Source organism: Capricornis sumatraensis, chromosome 11 (genome assembly GCF_032405125.1).
Source record: "Capricornis sumatraensis isolate serow.1 chromosome 11, serow.2, whole genome shotgun sequence".
Lineage (NCBI taxonomy): Eukaryota > Metazoa > Chordata > Mammalia > Artiodactyla > Bovidae > Capricornis > Capricornis sumatraensis.
This window is the reverse complement of record NC_091079.1, coordinates 36,055,770-36,062,500: the sequence shown is the minus strand read 5'-3', so window position 1 is coordinate 36,062,500 and position 6,731 is coordinate 36,055,770. Positions and strand designations below refer to the sequence as shown.

The window sequence follows — 6,731 nt, the reverse complement described above, 5'->3', positions numbered from 1 at the left end:
ATACTGACTGCATACTTCACAGCCCCCAGCCCGCCCTTGGATTCCTGGCTCAGGATCCCTGGCTCCCCGGAGCCCACAGTGGAGATGGAGTTCTGTCTTGGTTTGCCAAGGCTGCCATCCAGTACCACAGACTGGGTGGCTTAAACAACAGGAACTGATTCTCCCACAGTCTGCAGACGAGAAGGCTGGTGTTGGCAGAGTTGCCCCCTTCTAAGGGCTGTGAGGGAGCATGTGTTCCTTGCCTCTCTGCTAGCTTCTGGCGGGTTGCTGGCAGTCCTTGGCATTCCTTGGCTTCTGGACTGATCACCCCAGTTTCTGCCTTCATCTGCCCGTGATGTTCTCCTTGTGTGTCTCTATGTGCAAAATTCCCCGTTTTATTAGGACAGCAATCCTGTGGGATTAGGCCCTTCCCTGTAGACCTCTTTTAGTGGAGATCGCCTCCATATAGGAATCTCCATAGGGTTACGTTCTTTTTATATGTATATATTTCTTTATTTGGCTGCAGGAGGTCTGCACAACTACATCAGTTGTGGTGCGTGGGCTCTAGTGCTGCAGGCTCAGTACTTCCGGCACATGGGCTTAGTTGCCCCACAGCTAAGGGGCAATTGTGGAATCTTAGTTCCCTGATCAGGGATTGAACCCTCATCTCCTGCATTGGAGAGTGGATTCTTAACCATTGGACCAGCAGGGAAGTCCCCAAATCGGGTTACATTTTGAGGTATTAAGGGTTAGAACTTCAACATATCTATAGGGGTAAAGAAGAGACAATTCAACCCATAAGAAGGTCCTTAGACTATTTTCATTACTTCAAAGTCTGTAAGAATTAAACACTTCTCCATGTTGACTCTTAATGAACACTATTAAGAGAACAGGCTCTGAAAATTGCCTGAGCTGGAATTTGGGTTCTTCCACTTTCTAGCTGGGTGATCTTACGCAAGTTTTTTAGCTTGTCTGTGCTGTTTCCTTACCTGTAAAATGGGAATAGTAATTATATCTACACCTCTGAGGGTTGATAGAAACATTAAAAAATACATTTTTTCTCTTTTTATTTTTTAACTGGAGTAAAATTGCTTTACTGTACAATGAAGTGAATCAGCTTTGCACAATAGAAACTAACACAGCATTGTAAAGCAATATTCCAATTTAAAAAATTATAAAATTTTAAACATAAAAAGATAAAAAAGACACTTTAAATTTCTCATCTTATGTATTACCATTATATATGCTATCATATTTGGAAAAGGCTTCATCTAACAAATACAACACAAGCATATATAATACCACATTCTGGACACTATTTTAAGTGCTGTTTAATATATCAGCTTCTCATCACAACTACTTTACCAGGTGGATGCTATTACCATCCCTGTTTTACAGAAGCAAAACCAAGCCCTAGAGAGATTGTGACATTTGTATGGCCCCGTGGCAAGTATATAGAGAAGTGTTAGTCACTCAGTCGTGTTCAACTCTTTGTGACCCCATGGACTAGGGCCCTCTGGCTGGGCTCCTTTGTCCATGGAATTCTCCAGGCAAGAATACTGGAGTGGGTTGTCATTTCCTTCTCCATACAGAAAAGTCAGGACTAAAATCCAGACTTGTCTGATTCTGGTGTCTTTGAGGAATCATGGTGACTGGCTGCCTATCCAGGAACAAGAAAAGGGTCTTGTCATGATGAAATGAATCACCTCCTTCACTTGCCCAGAGAGTCATCCTGTTTTCAAAGGCCTTATTCTGAAGGCGCTTACCATAATATCAGACCATGCTCAGGACACACACTCGTTTCTTTAAAACAGGCCCCACATGTGAAGGGCATCTCTCGTCCTCCGACCCCAAGAGGACTTGGGAAGTGTCTCCCCAGGACAGCCAGGGAGAGGCCACCTCCCCCTTCCCCCGATGCCTTGCATGCAGGGAATGATGGTCATCTCCCTGACATCTTGCCCCTCTGGTCTTGTGTCGTCCTTCTAGGGAAGTCCATCAGAACTGCCGTGCTGATGCAGGGAATAATCTGTCTTCAAAGAAAGAAGAGAACTTCTCTCCCCGGCTGAGGGCCGCCCTGGCCTGAGACTCCAAGTGGAACGACTTCGCTGCGTGTGCCTGCCGCTGCCTCTGCGCACACGCACCTCCCCGAGGCCCGGTGGGAAGTGCTCCTAGTGCCAAAGTCCTACTACTGCGTTTTCCACGGGTCCTTGTAAATAGTTGGCTCCTGCGCCCAGGCCCCCAACCTCTTGCTATACTGGAACCAATTTGTACGACATGGGAATTTTGTTACCTTTTTAACCGAGGGCAACTTCCTTTTCCAGCTCTACCATTGTAAGGTCTTTTTTCCAGGAGGGAGGGCTGATCACATGTGCTTTTCTCTTTTTTTCCTTTTTTATTTTTATTAATTTTGGGGAGGGGGGGTGTTAGCATTAGTGCCATTATATCTACTGGATTTTAGGTAGGGCGAGTTCGTTTTTAAAGATGGTTTGCAATTTGCAAGATTTCTTCCGGGGAAAAGGGCTAGGATTCAGGCCTCTGTCTGAGCTTGGAGAGGGGTTTACGGATGACAGATCTTCCAAATCAAATCCATTTCTATAGTTCTTCCCCAGCTGCCTTTGGGGGTCCCTGTTTAGCCAGGCACAAGGCTTTCTGAACTGCCCCAGGCCAGTCTGGTTTTTTCTGATGGGCTGGCCTCTGAGGTCAGACCTTGGGCCAAGAGAGCTGGGTGGTAGGTGGCTACCCTCTGAGCCCCTTTTTAGAAACCAGCAGAAAGGGCTCACAAGTGCATTAGCGTTATCATTAATTTTGTGAAAGTAAAACAAAAAGATTGTGCTATCTAAATGGTACAAAGATGAACAGCTTTGGTTTTCATTTCTGTTCCTAACTGCCTTTTTCAGTGTGGTATTGAACAAGATTTCAGCTTGAAGCTTCACCACGAATTGATTTTTTATTTGTTTTGTTTGTGTGTTTGTTTTGGGCCAATTTTAGATTGATGAGTGCACTTTTTTTTTTCCTCAGTTAGTCCTAACTTCTAAAGAAGAAAAACCAAGAGACATATCCGGTGTAAATGTTGCAATATCAATTGTGTTTGCAGTCCCTTCCCCCCATTCCACTGCCCCCTATTTGAGTACACTGCACAAATAAAATGTTAGGGAGTTTAAAAAAAAACAATTTTTCTAACTTGTTGCTCATTTGTTGTAACTCAATAAAGCAAAGACTAAACATTTTTATAACCTTCTCCTCTGTTCCTGGTTCTTCATTGCTGTCTGACTCCCAGGGCACAGCATGAGGGTTCCAGCTCACCCACCCCACCCCCGATTCAAATCCACTATAACCTCATTCCTCGTCTTTTGTCCTGCCTCACCGCAGTGAGGTCATCACAGGGTTTTCAGTGCAGGGGGGACTATAAAAACCAGGGGTCAGTGTCAGTATGGGAATCGTCATCGCATCTCTGGGACACAGAGAAGTGATAGGCCCACACTTCTCCTGGGTCTTCATAAGTAGATTCATAAAATACTGCAGAGGGCACTTTCCTGGTGGTCCAATGGCTGAGACTCTGTGCTCCCAATGCAAGGGAGCCGGGTTTGATCCCTGGTCAGGGAACTAGATCCCACACGCCACAACTAAGTTTTCATGCCACAGCTAAGATCCAGGGCAGACAAATAAACATTTTGTTCAAAATTAAAAATTTTAAATGCTGCAGAGCATGGGTGTGGGAATGAGACCTCTAGGCCACTGCTGCCCCTTGGGTGTCTCAGGCAAATCACTTCCCTCCTGGGCTGCTGGGAACCAAGATAACTGCCTTTTCTCCCAGAAGGTCAACTTTTGTGTCTCTACCCAGGTGAGGTCTAAGGAGCCCCTCATAGTTCAAGGTGACCCTCATGTAGGCTGGTGCCTTTCAAGCTCAAACAGGCTGCAGAATCACCTGGAAGTCTGGTTAGAGTTTCTGATTGAGTAGGTCTGAGTGGATCAGAGAACATCCATTGCTCCTAGGTGAGGCTGATGCTGCCAGCTCTTGGGCCTCATGTTAGGAATCTGTGGTCTGGATCAGCGTTCCCTAACCTTTCTGGCGCCAGGGACTAGCTTCCTGGAAGACAATTTTTCCACAGACTGGGGGCAGCGGGGAGGGGTGGTTGTGAGATGATTCAAGTGCATTACATTTATTGTGCACTTTATTTCTATTATTATTACATCAGCTTCACCTCAAATCATCAGGCATTGGATCCTGGAGGCTGGGGACCCCTGGTCTAGATGTTTCATCTTCACAGGGACTTAAAGACTTTTGGCCAGTTTATCTACCCCTCCTCTAAACTCTACTATCTCCTGCCAAAAAAACAAAAACAAAAATTCATCCTGTACTTTCCTTATTCCAAAAAGAAAAAATTGAAAAGTGGCTGTAATTGGCTCATCTCCTGGTCCTGCATTGCTGTTCCCGTCTGTGCAGTGGACCATCCACAGCCTCATCTCCTCATGCTGTCCTGTCCTTCCAGCCCATTAATGAACCTCAGCCCAAGCGCCCCCCTCCAGCTTCTCCCTTGGCAGTCAGCTGCCTTCCCATCCCGCTACTCACCACCCTTGCCATTCAGCTTGCCACTCTCAAGCAATTTAATTCTCCCAGCAAGGCAGCGTGAGACGCTATCAAATGCCTGAAGAAACCAAAGGGAAAACCTTGCCAGAACTTTTATCTTTTTATATTTAATTTCTGAACCAAAGAGAAAGCCTTGCTAATTGATTGCAATGAAAATACACAGGGCAGCCGGTTGTGCTCTTTGAAGCACTCAGCAAAATATATCAGGCTATGTCTTCTCCCCTGGGAATGACTAAAGGGTGGCAGGAACTAGGAGAAAGGTGGTTAAGGGGAATAGCTGGACAGGTGGGGTGAAAGCCATGGAGGGGCGTGAACACCCGCTGGTCTTGTCGGCCCCATACCTCTTCACACATTGATTCCTTTAGGTTTACTTGTCTCCCCTTCTGTTCATCTAATTCTGAGGGGCTGTCCATCACAGTGACCCACTCCCTTCCCACAGGGCAAGCCTGGCACTTCAGCCATCAGGCCGGGTGCAGTGTGATGCAACAAACGCTCAGATGCTGAGAGAAAGCTCTAGTTTCCCATTGAGATGGCGAGTGTGATATTAGCCTGGAGCCACCAGCTAATTCCCTGCCCGAGAGAGAAAACCAGCCTGCAGATAGTGAGAATGAGGCTTAAAAAAATCAAGAGGCAGAGGAGGAATGAAAGAAGAAAGAGATGATGGTGATGGTGGTAGTGATGACAGCAGCGACATCATTTGGGCCCATGGGCCCCACCATTCCCGGCCAGCTCCCTATCTTAACAGTTTCATAAAAACCAACATATTTCTCTCTTTGACTTAGGTTCAAAACCTTCTGAGTGGGGTTTCTGTTCCTAGAAACTCAGCATTTTGATGATTTGATAAGATTATGAGATTTATAAAAAGGAAAAGACAATGAATATAAATAGCCCCATGAGGCTGGTGGTTACCATGCTGGATGTCCATCTCTTAGTCTCTGCTACTCAGGTGTGTGCCCTGCAGCAGCATCACCAGGGTGCTTGTGAGAAATGCAGAACCCAACCACTACCCCAGACCTGTTGAATCATAATCTGCAATTTGATACCACGCCCAGTTGACTCATCTGCTCATTCGAGTTTAAGAAACACTGCTCTGAAGGCTTTGAAGGGCTCCTCCCCAGCCTCCTCCACAACTGGGGCGTGGTGTGGGATCTGACACACCATGGAGCCTGTTCTCAGAGTGTGGACGCCCCAGGCCTTAGGAAGCAGGAAGGCAGAGGCAGTAACAGGATGGCGATCCAGTGGAACCCCAGCTGCGGGTACCCTTGTCCTTCCAGACCACCTGGTGCACAGTCACTTCTGACCAACAGCCTGAAGAAATGACAGCTCTCACTAGCCAGCCACTTTACAATCTGGAGAGAACCAGGAGAGACGTCAGTTCCCTCCTACTGATTCCTGAGAGCTCCCATCTGGAGTGGCGTGCAGCTGGATGTACTTACAAACCACAGTAGAAGGCACATCATTACCCCTGGGGGCTTGATTAGTAAAAATGAATTTTAAAAGACATCCAGGAGCATCCCATGACATGCAAGTCCGGTATCCTGTAGAGGGTAGGAGGCACATTGCCCCGGACTTTGAGGAGGGGGAAAGACAAAGGTCTCTATCCATAACTCTCACACCCTCCTGCAGAACAAGCCCCTAAAGCATTACAGACTGCCTCAGGCTGGATCCTTGAGAAAAAGAGACAGGGCACAAACTGGGGGATTTAAAGGAAATGCATTAAAATGATGTTTACAAAGCTGTGGGCAGGGCTTGGAGAAGACAAAAAGGGAGGATGTAAGGAGCTTGGTCTGAAGGGGTAAGGGGTGGGGCAGTTACTGGAACCTACAAAGGATAGATGGACAGAAAGGGGTTTCTGAAAGGAGATGTGGCCTTCAGGAAACCATGGTGACCCAACAGGAGGAGAAATACCCTGACATCATTCTCCTCCCACCCTCTGTTCTCCAGCCACCGCCTCTCAGTGGCCAAATCAACCCAGAAGTCAAAGGGTAAGTGGATCTGTTGGTCCCGTCCATTGGAATCTGCCTCCCAGCACACAGAGCGGGTGGGGTAAGTGAGGAGGGGGAAACAGATGGTCCAACACACAGATCAGTCTAGGGGATGGATCAGAGATGACAATACACACCAAGAATGCTATATGGCCCACTCCACATTCACAGCAGACATT

The 6,731-nt window shown here is 47.0% G+C and overlaps 1 protein-coding gene across 1 annotated transcript in view; it reads left to right on the top strand.

The window, feature by feature from the left end:
• ZHX2 (zinc fingers and homeoboxes 2) overlaps positions 1–2,328 on the top strand; it is an 18,239-nt gene extending 15,911 nt beyond the window's left edge. Inside the window, exon 2 of the mRNA XM_068983853.1 lies at positions 1,966–2,328. The gene's annotated coding sequence lies outside the window, so the exon portion shown is untranslated. The remainder of the gene's footprint in view (positions 1–1,965) is intronic.
• The last annotated feature ends 4,403 nt before the right edge of the window (positions 2,329–6,731 follow it).